This window comes from Crassostrea angulata, chromosome 4 (genome assembly GCF_025612915.1).
Source record: "Crassostrea angulata isolate pt1a10 chromosome 4, ASM2561291v2, whole genome shotgun sequence".
Lineage (NCBI taxonomy): Eukaryota > Metazoa > Mollusca > Bivalvia > Ostreida > Ostreidae > Magallana > Magallana angulata.
The window spans coordinates 48012219-48028297 of NC_069114.1; the positions used below are offsets into that span (position 1 = coordinate 48012219).

Sequence of the window (16079 nt, forward strand, 5' to 3'; positions counted from 1 at the left end):
GGACGGTTTTAAGGTCAAGATCTAGTTAAATGATTCCAGAGAGTCTTTTTGGTGCTAGATCCATTATGATGTTGTAATTTACATATCTCTTTTCCCATACGTAATTTCTTTATAAAAATTATAATGAAAAAGAAACAAATTCTTGATATTTAAATCTAAATTTTGGAAAATGTAATGTTTGATTACATTTTGAAATGGTTATGATACCATATTTGGAGAAACCGGAGGCATTCTAGAGATATTTCATTTCTTTAAAAATGAATAAAATCCGAAATTTTGTAAAAGTGCTTTTAATCAAAGCTTTTAAATAAATTTAGAGGAATATACCAATACATTAATTTCTAATGAATTAACAATATTTTCACTGATTATTGGAATGAAGACGAGCACAGGTAAAGTCTACCTGTGCCCCTTATGAGGACCCCATAATTGCATAAAATAATTAGGTGTTTGTTTTGGCGAGAAGCCGTGCGGGGAATAAACCGATAATTTATGAAGCAACCTTGTTTAAACCCATGACTTAGTTTTAATATTTGGAGCATTTAAAATTGTTATATACCTGACTTCACCTCGCAAAACTTTATTAACCCCCCCACCCCCCCCCCCCCCACCCCTATCTTGGCAGTAAATTTGATGATTTTTCAACAGCTCAGCGAGCGATGGCTAGTCGCATGTGGACATTAGGCGAATTTTAATTTTTCAAGAAAGGACCGTCTCCTTAGATTTGATGAGGGTTCCCTATCCATTATTTTCCCTTTCCAAACGTTTAATATTCAGCCAACTGAAGTAAACATATAAGGAATAAGTTTTGCTGTAAATTTAATACAGTGACATTGAAAAAAAATGAGCTGGCCAAACAATATACTTTCCCATGGAATGATGAAAAAACTATAGGTGTCTATACTTAAACGCATTTCTCAAATAACGGAATTACATTGAACTTGCATGTATCAACAAAAAGATAAGTATCTTGCACTGATATTCTACATGATCACATATTGTTTGATATACATAATAAACTTCGGTTTTTTTTTTTTTGATCGGCTTCGGCCAATCACGGTTGTGTCCATATGAGGCATCCGGCAAATTTAACTTATTTGCGCATGCATTAATATTGCGCCTTGCACTATTTTATTAACTATGCAATGACAACCTTATTTAAATCTATAAATAGACGTAGATCACTATAAACGTTACTCTTATCATTTTACCCTGAAAATAAAACATTTATAGGGTTACATACATAATGATTCAAATCACGTTTTTTTCACATGCTTAAGAATATTAGTCGGAAGTATGATTCGCCTACTAAGTGTAAGTTCATTCATGCCTTGCCATTTCGGAAATCATTAAAACGGTGTTATATATATATTTTACTGCATGTAGCGTATATAATATCAACAGAGTTGAACAATGGTATTTCATCCCGATCATTCCTTTCAAAGGAATACTTGTTTTCCTCATCAAGTTTGTTCATAAGCACATGAAATCTTAACTTTCTGGACTATTGTCTATGGTCGTGATGTATATAATTAGGTGTGCGCTGACAGTGAGAGCAAATCTTTCAGCGGTCACAACGGTTAAACGATGCTTGGGAAAAGTTGGAAAATCCTTTGTCAAATCAATTCTCTTTTTTCTAAGGTACTGGATTTATGGGACGTTTTATTAGATACGAGACATACATTGTTTGCACTTGGTGTCGGTATAGCAGTGCGAGTCAACCGACCCTCAAAGCGCAACACGTACCTTCTTATGTCCTAAAAACGCGAGCCAATGATCGATTTAATGCTACACCTGTGATAATATACATGTGCATATAACCTTAAAACACCATCAACATGTGTTGACTCTTCGTAAGCTTATTGGATAAAATGAATTTTAATTCCCGGAGCATGCGCAGTCAAGGCCTCCCAGTTAGCGCCCAAGTCTCTGAAAAGAAATGCTATGCATAGTTGTTATCAGTTTTCTGTGTTCATTTTATAAACAGTTGACTACGTCATGTTAAAATAAGGTAAGAAAAATGTTACATTGCTAACTCTCCATTCTTTTTTTCAATCTCTATGCTTTTTATGTATTATCCATAATTGTTTAGATTCATATCAAACAAGTAATAATAATTAACGTAGGTTAGGATACCCACCTTGCATAGGTGAAATCGTATTTTAATAAAAATACGTGTATGTATAAAGTGCTCTCATGCAATTGTTGTTGTTTGCATAGATACCTGTACATGTATTCCTCTAAAACAATACAAGTTTCTTCAGATATTGATGAATATGAAAGATTAACTTTTTGTTTACACTGGCAACGCTGTCCTTCAATAAATCATATCTTTATATATTCGAGGAGTTCGGGAAGGAACAGGTCAAATTAATCAGTACAGCGTGCCGACAGGCTTTATTTTGGGTCTGTTTTTGTATTTTTTCTGTATCATATATACACAGTTATTTTGTTCACATTTTACATGTCCTTTGAACAAGTTTGTGTCAGTATATAGAAGGAAAAGTTGCATTACCCTCGATTCTCATCTATAGGCGTTCTAATTAATTATCCACTACATGCAAATTCCATAGTCCAAATGGTCCGAACCTCAACCCCTCCCTCCCCTCCCCCCCCCCATTTTATTTACACGATGTTGTACCTACGCGGCTGCTATCGGTAAAATATGGCGTTTGGCGTTTCTATTCGAAATTTGAACGGCTGCTAGTCGATAGATTTCATGGGTCACGCAACAAAATCAACGAAAAGTGTCCCAAAATCAGGTATTTTAAAACAATCCATGTGCATGGAACATGTAAGGAATTATTGTAATTGATAATAAATGTAATTTGCTGAATGGCCTGATAAGTAACAAAATAAGGAAAAATTTCTTACGTGGGTGACGAATATAATATTTATAAAGAAATCACGCTAAAATCAAAGCTTGGCAAAAAGTGGAAGTTTGGACATACGCGGATCCAGATTAATTTTTTCAATTTTTTCGTTACACTTAAAGGATAAGAAAACTTATACGGCAACCACAGACACCTGACATTATATTTTTTTCTCGTAATAAAAATACACCCTATACCTAATAATACACACGTATTATTAGGTATATGGTATTCATTTTTATTTTTTATTATGAGAAAAATATATAACGTCACGTGCCTGTGGTGGCAACATCAGTCTTTCCTAGGATATTATTATCTCTTCGTAAATGAAATGATAATTCTGCACAATGTATTTTTTATTTAATTTTTACCTGTCGTGAGGATGTTTTTATTAAATCAAAAATTAACGGGAATACGTGTCTATTAACCATTGAATAAGAGAAAAAAAGCCTAGATTTGAGTGTTATTTTACTCAAATGTGTTTACAGACTGAGTAGAACAAAAGCTAGCAAAATTCTTTTTGTACTGGAAATCAATTAATAATCACAATTAAAAACTAAGATCCCTAATTATTGAATCAAAATAGTTTTTTTTTAATCCTGCATGATTCTTTTTTTTTTAAGATCAGTTCTCCATAAATATAAAATTTAGTGGCCACGCATACTCAGCGATTTTTTTTTCATATTTCGTATTTTGATACCCTTTGGTGAATAAAGACGCAAGACCACCTTAAACGGTTGCTATGGGGACGGGATGCCATGGTAAAAACGCAAAAGATTGAAAACTGACCATTTCAAGCTATTTTGAACACAAATTGTAAGAGACTGCAGCAGTTTCGGCTATACAAATTAATAAGTCGCATAAAAATATTGTGAATTTTTCAATCAGAGAGAGAGAGAGAGAGAGAGAGAGAGAGAGAGAGAGAGAGAGAGAGAGAGAGAGAGAAAGAAAGAGAGAGAGAAAAAGTATTTTATTGTTTATATTAACATCTTTCTTTTAGCTAATTGATAAATTTATTATGAAAAGTACGTAAAATTTACTAAATTACTGTTAATGTACGTAAGTACGTTAGCTAAAAGAAACAGCCAAATCGTCTCATGTGAGGCTTTGATTCTGACATCGTCATGATTATTTCGTGCAGTCCGTGATTTTTCCTAGGTCGTTGAAGGTTTGGACCAATCGATAAACAGGGGGTTTCAATATCTGTCCTGTCATTTTCTTGTCAGTTTCAGTCGCTGTAGATTTCGACCAATCGATAAACGGGGCGTGTAGATTTCAGTCTGGCTGTTTCTATTGAGCTATGAATTAACTATAAGTTTACGTAAGAAATAGAAGGAATAATGCTTGTTGGATATAAATATGTACATGTATATAATCTAAAACTGTATCTTCTGTTTCTTCTGTGCATGGTGTATTAAGGATTTGTTTTATATTTTGATAGAACTCAGCTCACATCTTAACCTAGCCGCAGCTAATCTTGATAATATTATCATTGTCGTGTATTTTAACCAAGTTTTGTAAAATTTGGTTGTCATGGACGCTTAGTTAGCACATTTGAGGTAATTTTGCCGTCCATGACAATTTTTTTATAAAAACCATTTAGTATAGTTTATTAGCTCAAATAGTTGGGGTAATGCTTAATGTAATAGTAATGCATTGCAATGCATTACATGTTTTCAAAGTAATGATAGTAATGTGTAATGCCACAAAATTAGCATTACAAGTAATGGTAATGTAATTCATTACTTTCCAAAATCTAGGGTAATGCTGGCATTACATGGCATCACTTTGCATTACTATGCTTATTTATGCTTGTTCACTTTAAAAAATGTGATGAATAGCTAAAATTGTATTTGATTGAATTTATTTTAAAAAAGAAAAAATCATTCTTGTGGTAAAAATGTTTTAGTTCTATTAATTAAAAAGATTTTTAAAAATTCATTTTTAAATTGTTATTATTACAAGATATAACAACACAATTTCATAACACTTTAAGATCGTTGTTATTAAGGGTTGTAAACAATTTACTCTTTTGCACTTCAATAAAGAATGTGTCAACAATACACTATGCCCCCAGGATAATATAAGTATCAAAACAGTCTATTGTTATAAGAAGTGCTAAACACCCCAATCCCCTTCCCTTCACTATGTCCCAATAGAGTAGAGGACAGACATGCATCTTTAAAAGCAAAAGAATGCACTGTCCATCCATAATGAAAATGAAAATCACTTCCAATATTATAACCCATTTAAAAATAAATTTCTCTCTCTCTCTCTCTCTCTCTCTCTCTCTCTCTCTGTTTTATATTAATTATATTAGTTTGGGCTGATAGAAAATACAAGATTCATGTATTTTTTGTATTATAGCACTTTATATATCCTAATATAAAGACTGCCAAACAATCTTTCAGTCCCAGCTTCCAATGCTCCTGTAAAAGGTTTATTTAGTCTATCTGGGAAAATTTTCAAACTAACAGGATGCAGTTAAAAGATGAACCCTTTGAAACTTTTGATTATAAAGTGCAAAAGCAATCTTTTGTCTTAAAGTGTTCTCAGTATAAAGAAATCCGATTAAAATATATTAAGAAATATAACTGGCAAAAACCCTCTGTTTATAAATTAATACAATTAAGTATCCAAAATAATAAAGATTTGTGTTATCTGGGGAAATATCTCTATTTAGCTTTTAATAACCACAACATTATCACCCATGTTGATGTGTGATATAAAATCAATCAATGCAGTGCAAATAGGGCGTCTAAAGTACCAAACCTGGTTTAAATCCAAACGTTGCGTCAGATATGACATCATTTGCAGAGAACCAATCTAACAGCCTTATATTTAAGACGGATAAAAAGATCTTAGCAAGATTACTTTCCCTTCCTTTATTGTTATTAGCAATATTAGTAGCCCCCCCCCCCCCCTTGTGCATTGATACAATAGTTCCACATGACCAAGCTCTCAGAAAGACAGTACAATATAAGTTACAATTAAAATAGACGTACCAACAAAGGCTGAACAAAAACTTGAATTTTACAAAGTATTTAATCAATAATCATCGAGACCCATGGGTTTACCACATTTTAAACCATTTAAAATGCCTGCTACTGCGTCGTCAAAAATATAACTATCTAGTTCGAAAAAGACTAATTCTTCTGTCACAAAACCACCATTGGCCATATCAGGTTCATTTGTATAGTTATCATTACACAGGTCATTAAAATACTGGAAGAAATCACAGGAGTTAGTGGGCGCCTAGTAGTCTTCTTACGTTTAAATATCCTATGAACTTCCTTGGGGTAATTGTCAAGCTGTTTGCCCTTATGTTTCTTGTACCGCCACCTTGTTTTCACTAAACATACTTTTTATTTTTTTTCCCCTTCCTTTGATGAAATTTTTCCTGTTGTTTCTATCTTGGTGAAATACACACAGGGCATTGCGATCGTATGTATGTAAATTTATGTAAATAATTTTCATCAAACTACATTTTTTTTTAACTTTAGTGGTTTTGGACAAAATAAACGCACTTTGAAAATATTTTTCAAAGTGCGTTAAATTTTGGTTCAAATCAACGCACCTTGAAATATTTTTTTAAAGTGCGTTATGAGTGTAGACCAACATTTTGTTTACATCATGACACGTAACGCACTTTGAAAAATAATTTTTTTTATAAACATTTGGATGTTTAGTTGTGTTTATATATGAAATATTATTTGATATTTCGTTTTCGATGAAGCGACAAGGCGATCCATTCTTTCAGCAAGGGAGATAATAGCGTCAGATGGTATTGACAAGAACGTTTCTCATGTGCTGATCTATACTGGATGAGCTTCCTACATAGAACATTAATTCTACCGCTGGATTCATTTCCTCCCAGAGGCCTGATGATTTGTGTTTGCCAATTTATTAGAGATCAGATACAAATTATGGATTTATGGGATTATTGCATCTGCTGCGTCCATTGGAAAAAAAAAACAAAAAGATTTAATAGGGCACATATATATTTTATTTTTCTTCCCCTTCCCAACTTCGCGGGTTACAAAGCAATTAGTTTTTTTTCTTAAACAATCTAAGAATGTATTAATAAACGTTAAAAACGTTGTTCTTACCCAGTTTATGATGTCTAAGTATAAGGTCGCTGGCTTTGGAATTGAATTCAGTCGTTATTTTTTTAGTTTAGTTGAAATCCTAATTTAACATTCTTTATACTGAATTTTCATTTTAGCCAATTGCGTTAAAACATATAAAACATTTAATTCTAAGTAATTTGACGGCTACTTCTGTTGAAATAGCCCTTCAATTCGAAAAGAAAAATATGAACTCGACCCAAGAATCGCGTAGACAGGGATTTTTGAAATATAGATCTATAGAATAATAATGAGCGAGGGCTATTTGTTTCTTTAAAAAGATATTCTTTATACACCAAAAAAAAAATTTACCAAAGAAATAGATGCCTTATTGACATTTATGTCTTAGTTGAAATTTGAAGGAATTAATTTGATTTACAATTACTGCTCTAAAAAATCGCATGTTTATACTTAAATACTAAGTCAAGAGTCACATTATCTACACAGTAGGTAAATGGCAAATATCCACTCCTTGAGCCAGAAAGTATTAACTCGTAAACTCTCGTCAGTACTTTGATTTTAAAATGCTTACGTAGTCTTATTATTGTAATATTTAGGCGAGACAATTTATTATTTGCACACAGTTTAAGTAATGATACGACATTTTTCAAATTATATAGACAAATATTAATATATGGATGATGTATTTATGTGTGTCTTGGACGTTTCAACAGGAATTTATTTTACTACCAATTTTATCTGAAAGTTTAAGAAATCGACATAAATTTTTTTTTCAAAGTGTGTTGATATATCGATATTTACGCACTTTGAAATTTTTTTTTTCAAAGTGCGTTAAAATGGTCCCAAATATAACGCACTTTGAAAATTTTTTTCAAAGTGCGAAATTTTTCAAAGTGCGTTGTAACAATGCTCACGTTTGCGTTTTCAAAAAAATTAAATTCAAAATTCAAACTAAAATGTAGTTTCCCCTTTCGCAAGCGTGGTCTCATGTGTTTGTATACGGATTTCACGTTTTCCCTCAATTAACATCTCTTCTAAACACTATTAATTGTATTTCTACGCCACTGAAAATAGTGTTTTGAAGTTATATTTTTTATCATTATTTAGATAGTAATTTAATTTACCCAATCCAGGAATCTTATGCTAATTAGAAGCATTGATGCACTGTTTTTATTGCCAATTCATAGTTTTTTTGTGTTCTATAAAAACAATATTTTATAAAAACAATATTTTAAGGAATTAGCATCAGCTTAAAATCTGCATTTTTGCGACATTATGAACTAAATGGGGTCGTTTTCGAGGCAACCTGAATCATTTGATATTCAGATAGACCTATCCTTTTTGCCTAAAATCAACTAAAATTACTAAATATGACATTAATATTTTCTTTTGCTGCATGTGGTTCTTTATATACCATGTACCTTAAAGATGAAATTGCTGATTGTGCACAGACATTGCTCTAAGGTATCTAATGATGTAACGGCTTACCGAACAATGATCATTTCGAAATCACTCTTTCACTTGAAAAAATAAAAATGATCTCTCTTAGTAAACTGTTGACCTCTGTCGATTTTTATCAATAAATAGATATTTCATTACATGATTTTGTATGGTTATGAATTTTTGTAAAATCAATATTATATCACGGAAGACTGTAAAACCAACAAATTTCAATGGGGAACGAAAAATGATTTTTGGGTTAACAGTTTCGAGAAATTCATAGTTTGTAATCTAGCGGTGGTATTTGGTAATTTTCCTGCCACTGAGAAAAAATAAGAAAACAAATAATAGTGTTAATGAAAAAAGCGCCTCTTACAAAAACCAGCAAATTAAGTGCTCAATAAAATTATACTAGTATATTCTAGGTTAATATAATTTTATAATTTTCCAGTTGATTAAGATTTGTGCCATTATAAAATTACTGCTGTTTTTGAGGTTAATACGGTGGTTGAGCTACGTATACATAATTACAAAAACCACCGAGCCGAAGGCTCCATACTCAATTCTTTAATTTATAGTTTAGTTATTTCAATCTTCAGCCAATCGGGCTGTTTGGTGTATGCGCCTTATAAAAGGCAATGACAAAATAAATAAATAAATAAATAAATAAATAAATAAATAAATAAATAAATAAATAAATAAATAAATAAAGCGCATATGTAAGTGTAACTCGGAAAGGAAATCAACACGAACAACTAACTTTCACTTAGTTTTATTGTTATTACATTATCTATATGGATATGAATGGCATTGTATCCTAAGGAACTATCACAAACCTTTGAAATTTGAACTTCTCAAATATTAAAAACACGAGGAATACATGTACTTAAAATTGAGTAACCCCTCCCCCCGATAAATCACCATAAGCCCTAATTCATTTTGTATGTTAGATTATGTCATGTGTTGGTGATGTTGCGGATGTCGCACTGTACACAAGCCATGATCGATGAGTCATTTGTTAAAAGTTTACTAATTTAACCTAGACATGAGGTACCCTTTATGATTTTTCCGCATCTATGAGGATGTACAAAAAAAAAGTTCTCATATTCCGCAACGAAAAACAAAATCCAGCAATGGTATTAATGGTAAAATGGCCCAGTTTTCAGATACAAGTATAACCCATTGTGTGCAATGACCTCCACTAGTGTTTGCTCATTATGCCCGTTCTGTGGCATTTAAACAATACAGAATGCTTGTAGGGTTGAAAAACACGAAAACTACCTTCTTCTATGACCAATCAGTTTTTGTGAAGCAGTCAAGCGACGACAATACCAAAGACTTGCCCAGCTATCTTCCAATCTCTCTAATACTGGCAAAATTTTTGAACGATGTGTCTACGTTTCATTTACGACTATCTTCAGAAATTCAATATCATTTGTGAAAATCAATCAGGCTTCAGACTTGGTGATTCCACAGTTAATCAATTAATAGATATGACAATGACATAGGCAAAGGTCTCGACTCCGGAAAAGAAATCAGAGTTGTATTTTGTGATATTAGCAAAGCTTTCGATAGAGTATGGCACAGGGGCCTACTGTACAAACTTGCAAACGCGGGAATATCTGGATCATTATTAAACACTGTGCCGGATAATTATGCCAGTGCCAAGGTAGCATTTTTGCACCCGTCTAAGCTTAAAACGAAAAATTCAAATATGCCAAATGATAGATCATTGCTTAAAGAGTTTACAACCACCTTTGTTATCATCATAACTTACCTGTCAGGTGAGATATTTACCTTTCAAAATAATTTCCTACAGGAAAATAATTTTTCCCATAGGAAAACAATATTCCTACAGGAAATTTGAAATTTTCTTATCGGAATACAAGATTTCCAACAGGAATTTTAATTCCGACAGAATTTGATAAAATCCGGTAGGAACCGAAAGGAGATATTTGTTTCCTATAAAAAAAAACTGCCTGTCAGAATCAAATTCCCACAGGAAATACCATTATTCTTCAGGAAATATAATTCCTCTAGGATTTTTAGAAAATCCTATAGGATTGTCAATATTTCCTGAAGGAAAATAATTTCTCCTTTGGGAATTATAATTTTCCTATGGGATATTTATCTTTAAAGGTAAATATCTCACCTTTCAGGTGAAACACACAGAAAACAAACGTGGTTATATACTTTCTAGACAATGGCCTATCATATTGTATGTATGGATTTTTCCGAAACTGCCTCTTAAGCGGTTTCAAAAATGCCACCTTGGCACAGTGTTATCAAAAAGGTTTGAAAGTTATTTAAACAACAGAAAACATCGAGTAGTTCTCAACTCGGAAAAGTCAGACTGGGGTTTTATAAAATCTGGTGTACCACAAGGATCTATATTAGGGCCTTTACTTTTCTAGTTTATATTAACGACATTGTTTCTGATATCCAACCATCTATTAGACTGTTTCCTGATGACACAACGCTCTACGTTATGTTGATGACCCTAAATCTGCTGGACATGTTCTTAACAGCGACTTAAAAAATCAATATATGGGCTAAACAATGCCTTGTTACTTTCAATCCAACCAAAACCGAGTCTCTCCTCATAATTAAAAAAAACAACAACACTGGAATCAACATCCGAATTTATATTTTAATGGAAATCTAATACCAGAAGTGTCTATGCATAAACATCTTGGATTAACTTTTCAAACAACGGACAGTGGGCATTGCACATAGATGATATAGTTAGGAAAGCCTCCTCACGTCTACAATTCTTAAGAAAACACAAGTATGAGCTAAATCGTAAATCAGTAGAAACTCTTTATTTTTCATTCGACCAATTCTTGAGTACGCCGACGTCATCTGGGATAAGACTACAGCTGAACTAGCACAAAAGGTAGAACACATTAATATTGAAGCAGTCAGAATCATCACAGGAGCAACTAAGTTAAGCAGCATCCAAGATCTTTACAAGATCCTTACAAAGAAACGGGATGGGAAACCCTTCAAAGTAGGCGTCGCAACCAGAAGATTTTGCAGTATCACAAAATAGTTCACGGTATCGCACCACCTTATCTCATCAGCCTAATCCCCCCTAGAGGTAACGATACTCACAATCATCCTGCAAGAAATACTGAACATATCACTCAGGTCAAATGCAACACAATGTACAACCAAAACTCATTTCTTTCATCAACAACCAAACTCTGGAAAAATCTCTCTTCTACCACGAAACAAAATCCTTCCCTATCAAATTTAAAGCGCATATTGCAGACCAAAAATTTAATACCTAACCATAATTATTTCGGTCATCGTAGAGATCAGATTCTTCGTACAAGGCTTACACTTAAATGCAACACATAAAAACATCACCTTTTCTGTCGTAATATAGTAAATAACCCACTCTGCACATGCGGTTAACCCGAAACTAACGAACACTAACTTCTTGAATGCCCCCTATATACAAATGAAAGAATGTTGCACTCGGATACTATACCTTTTCATACCGACGTCAACATATTTTTATATGGGGATACGAATCTTTCTTCAACAAACAATGAAACACTTCCTTCATCCTTTCTGTTATCTTACTCACCTTGCATCTTATTTTTTTCCATAACGCATTTTTTTCATACACATTATTAGTTTAGACGTAAAATTTTCATAAATGGGATTACAAAGACATTCAAACCTGGGCACTTCACTGATTTATAATTTGTATACTACTATATTAAAATAATAGACTCGATTTTTTAGCTTTAATACCAAGAAATCGGATGAGTACTGTCTTTTGTTTTATATATTTAAAACATCATTGGTACTTGAAGATTACCAATTTGTTTTTATTTTTTCTCAATCAAGCTTTGCTAATAAGTAATCAAAGTAAATTCCTTTAAAAAATCCGGAAATCATCTGAATTTTTTGGATTTTACATTCTTGCGCATGCGCATTACATTCACGCTAAATCACGGGAGGCTCTTTAGTTTATGTTTCCAAAATATGACATTTGCATGGATAAACTCAGAAACGATACAACAAATACGTGTAAATTTTCATTGAAAATTTGTCATATATTCATCAAAGGAAATACGGGAGATAACTCTAACTCAGTGCATTTAATATGAAAAATCCCGAGAGTTCCAAATGTCAACATAGTGTGTAAATTCTGAAAGCAAGGAAAAAAGTTGGTGTTGAATTCTTCATTAGTATGAAATAAATTTTAAGATGAAAGATATTTACAGCCTCAAAATGGTTTTTTGTGAATAATTTGACTGTTATTTACAATGCAGCTTCAATAATTTTCTCCAAAATCGTTCCGGAGCGATTCTGCAACTGTTTGCTACATTAATACGGGTGAACATATCGGAGGCCTTTTAACTGTGGTTAAGGCCCGTCCAAAGATTTTTCAGTTAGATTTTTCTAACTAAGCAGAGTGTAGGGGAATTAATAGCATTATTTTAGGCTTAAAGCTTTGTTATGTAAATGTCAACAATACGGCGTGTCGATGTATCTATTTCGTAAATGTCCGATATCATATGATATGTATGCAAACCCGTGCGTTAGTTATATTTAAGAAAACGGATTAATAAAAGTGTTTACTTGTTTCCGAATCCTTGCTTAATTATGTATCAGGTATATATATACATAGTACGTTGTATTTATAATAAACTATGGTTTACACTAAGCGAAGCCATCGTCTTAGTACTTCTTACTTACTAAATTATCTTGTTTGCAGTCAAAACAATTTTTCAAATATCACAGAAAAAATACCCCCCCCCCAAAAAAAAAATAAATAGAAATAAAAATAAATAAATTGAAACCCGATTTTGGTGTCTGTTTAATGAAATCATATTAAAAAAAAGATTCTTTATCGATTCATTAAATATTTTGGTGTTTCGAGGAACCCTAACCTAAATCTGTTCAGGCTAAAATAGGTAGGGTCTAAAACACTGTAAAGAAATAAATATCGATTGAATAAACAGTAACATCTTATCTGTGTGTTCATAACTACAACATGTATGTATACGCATACTTTTTGGGTTATGTAATTATTTTATAAAAGTGTTAACTGCTCCAACCCTGTTTTATAAGGGTTGAAATTCTATAGTTATTCAAATCTTATTCAATTTTAGTTATCATTTTTGAAATTTAGATGAATTGCTCTCATAAAAAGCGATAGATTGTACAAAAACCAAACATAACATCATGCGAGTTTTTGACGCAAGCCATTTTTGCGGCATCAAAGACTTTTATGCAAAAGTTCGCATTTTATTTATCCATTAAAATAGCGCGTTTATAGGAGTTTTCATCTTTTTTAAATCATAAAATCTTTTTGTCATATTTGCACAAAACCATCATCGCAAAATGCATATATATTCTACATCAAACAAAAAAGTCAGCCAAGAAATTGGTAAGTCAATTTAAACAATTTTAATTACAGATGAAGCTTTCTAACCGACGAAAATTTTCAATGATAAAACATTACTTTGCGAATTTATTTTTGAACTCGATCTCCAGCATAACCGAAAATTAATTCCATACCTAGTAGATCACACAATTATAAAAAAAAATTCTGTTGATGATTTACATAATTACTGGTTGAGTGATTGATCCATAAGCAGCAATGATTTTGGTATTTGTTTTATATGTAGATACATATTCGATGCATACATATATAATTATATTACAATTTTTCAAGAGATTTCGGGGGGGGGGGGGGTGTCAAATTATTATTCTTTAAATTAAACAAGAGGCCCATGGGCCACATCGCTCACCTGAGGAACAATAGTTATGATAAAATCAGCTCAATGGAGTCATAATACAAACTATCTGGACAATGTACAATAATACATGTAGATCCTGTATAAATAAAATCCATTTTCCCCTGGATATTCTTATGTTTATAATCATTAGTCCCTTTTCTAACAGGATGATTTTATAGTCATATCATATGTTGAGTATTGCAGTTCTCAAAAAGATCCCTAACAATAGTTTATATATGGGATATAAACGTACATCAAACTCTGAACCTTCTCGTGAGGCCAAAAAATTGTCCTGGGGCCAAAGTCTTAACAATTATAAAGAATCATCTGGCTGATTAGTTTCTGAGAAGATTTTTAAAGATTTACCCTATATATTCCTTTGTTAAACTTTGACCCCCCCCCCCATTGTGGCCCCACCCTACCCCTGGGGATCATTATTTTCACAACTCTGAATCTACACTACCCGAGGATGCTTTCACACAAGTTTCAGCTTTCCTGGCTGATTAGTTTCTGAGAAGAAGATTTTTAAAGATTTACTCTGTTTATTCCAATGTAAAACATCGACCTCCCATTGTGGCCCAAACCTACCCCCAGGGGTCATGATTTTCACAAATTTGAATCTACACTACCTGAGGATGCTTCCACACAAGTTTCAGCTTTCCCGGCTGGTTTCTGAGAAGAAGATTTTTAAAGATTTACTCTATATAATCATATGTTATACTTCGACCCCCCATTGTGGCCCCAACCTACCCCCAGGGGTTATTATTTTCACAACTTTGAATCTACACTACCTGAGGATGCTTCCACACAAGTTCCAGCATTGCCGGCGGATTAGTTTCTGAGAAGAAGATTTTTAAAGATTTACTGTATATATTCCTATGTTAAACTTCGATCCCCCATTGTGGCCCCACCCTACCCTCGGGGGTCATGATTTTCACAACTTTGAATTTACACTACCTGAGGATGCATCCACACAAATGTCAGCTTTCCTGGCTGATTAGTTTCTGAGAAGAAGATTTTTAAAGATTTACTGTATATATTCCTATGTAAAACTTTGATCCCCCATTGTGGCCCCACCCTACCCCCGGGGGTCATGATTTTCACAACTTTGATTCTACACTACCTGAGGATGCTTCCACACAAGTCTCAGCTTTCCTGGCCGATTAGTTTTTGAGAAGAAGATTTTTAAAGATTTACTGTATATATTCCTATGTTAAACTTCGATCCCCCATTGTGGCCCCAACCTTCCCCCGGGGGTCATGATTTTCACAACTTTGAATCTACACTACCTGAGGATGCTTCCACACAAGTTTCAGCTTTCCTGGCCGATTAGTTTCTGAGAAGAAGATTTTTAAAGATTTACTCTATATATTCCTATGTTAAACTTCGATCCCCCATTGTGGCCCCAACCTTCCCCCGGGGGTCATGATTTTCACAACTTTGAATCTACACTACCTGAGGATGCTTCCACACAAGTTTCAGCTTTCCTGGCCGATTAGTTTCTGAGAAGAAGATTTTTAAAGATTTACTCTATATATTCATTTGTTAAACTTCGACCCCCCCCCCCCAATTGTGGCCCCACCCTCAGGTGAGCTAAAAAGGTTAAGTTTACAATTCAATTAGTTGGTTTCTGGAAGTACAGACTTTGAAAATTTTCGTAATAAATATTGACAATTTTTTTACTTTTTTAATCTTTAGCTTTTAAGATATGTGTACAAACATAGAATTGTGAGCAAATCTCTGTATCTTGCTTATGATTCGAAACTTAACACTCAAATATGGTTAGTAAATAGACATTGTATGGTAACAAATAAACACAAGAAACATGCACTACATATATAACAAATCAAGAACACAATTTATTTTTTCGAAATGAATCATATATATACATGTATATACCTACATATTTCCGTCAG

The 16079-nt window shown here is 32.9% G+C and overlaps 1 protein-coding gene across 2 annotated transcripts in view; it reads left to right on the forward strand.

Annotated features, from left to right (window-relative positions):
* The first annotated feature begins 1726 nt into the window (after positions 1-1726).
* The window catches only part of LOC128181628 (uncharacterized), a 39077-nt gene continuing 24724 nt past the window's right edge, over positions 1727-16079 (forward strand). The window contains exon 1 of one of the 2 annotated variants that reach the window (XM_052850099.1): positions 1727-2011. The gene's annotated coding sequence lies outside the window, so the exon portion shown is untranslated. The remainder of the gene's footprint in view (positions 2012-16079) is intronic. The other variant, XM_052850098.1, reaches the window with a different exon arrangement.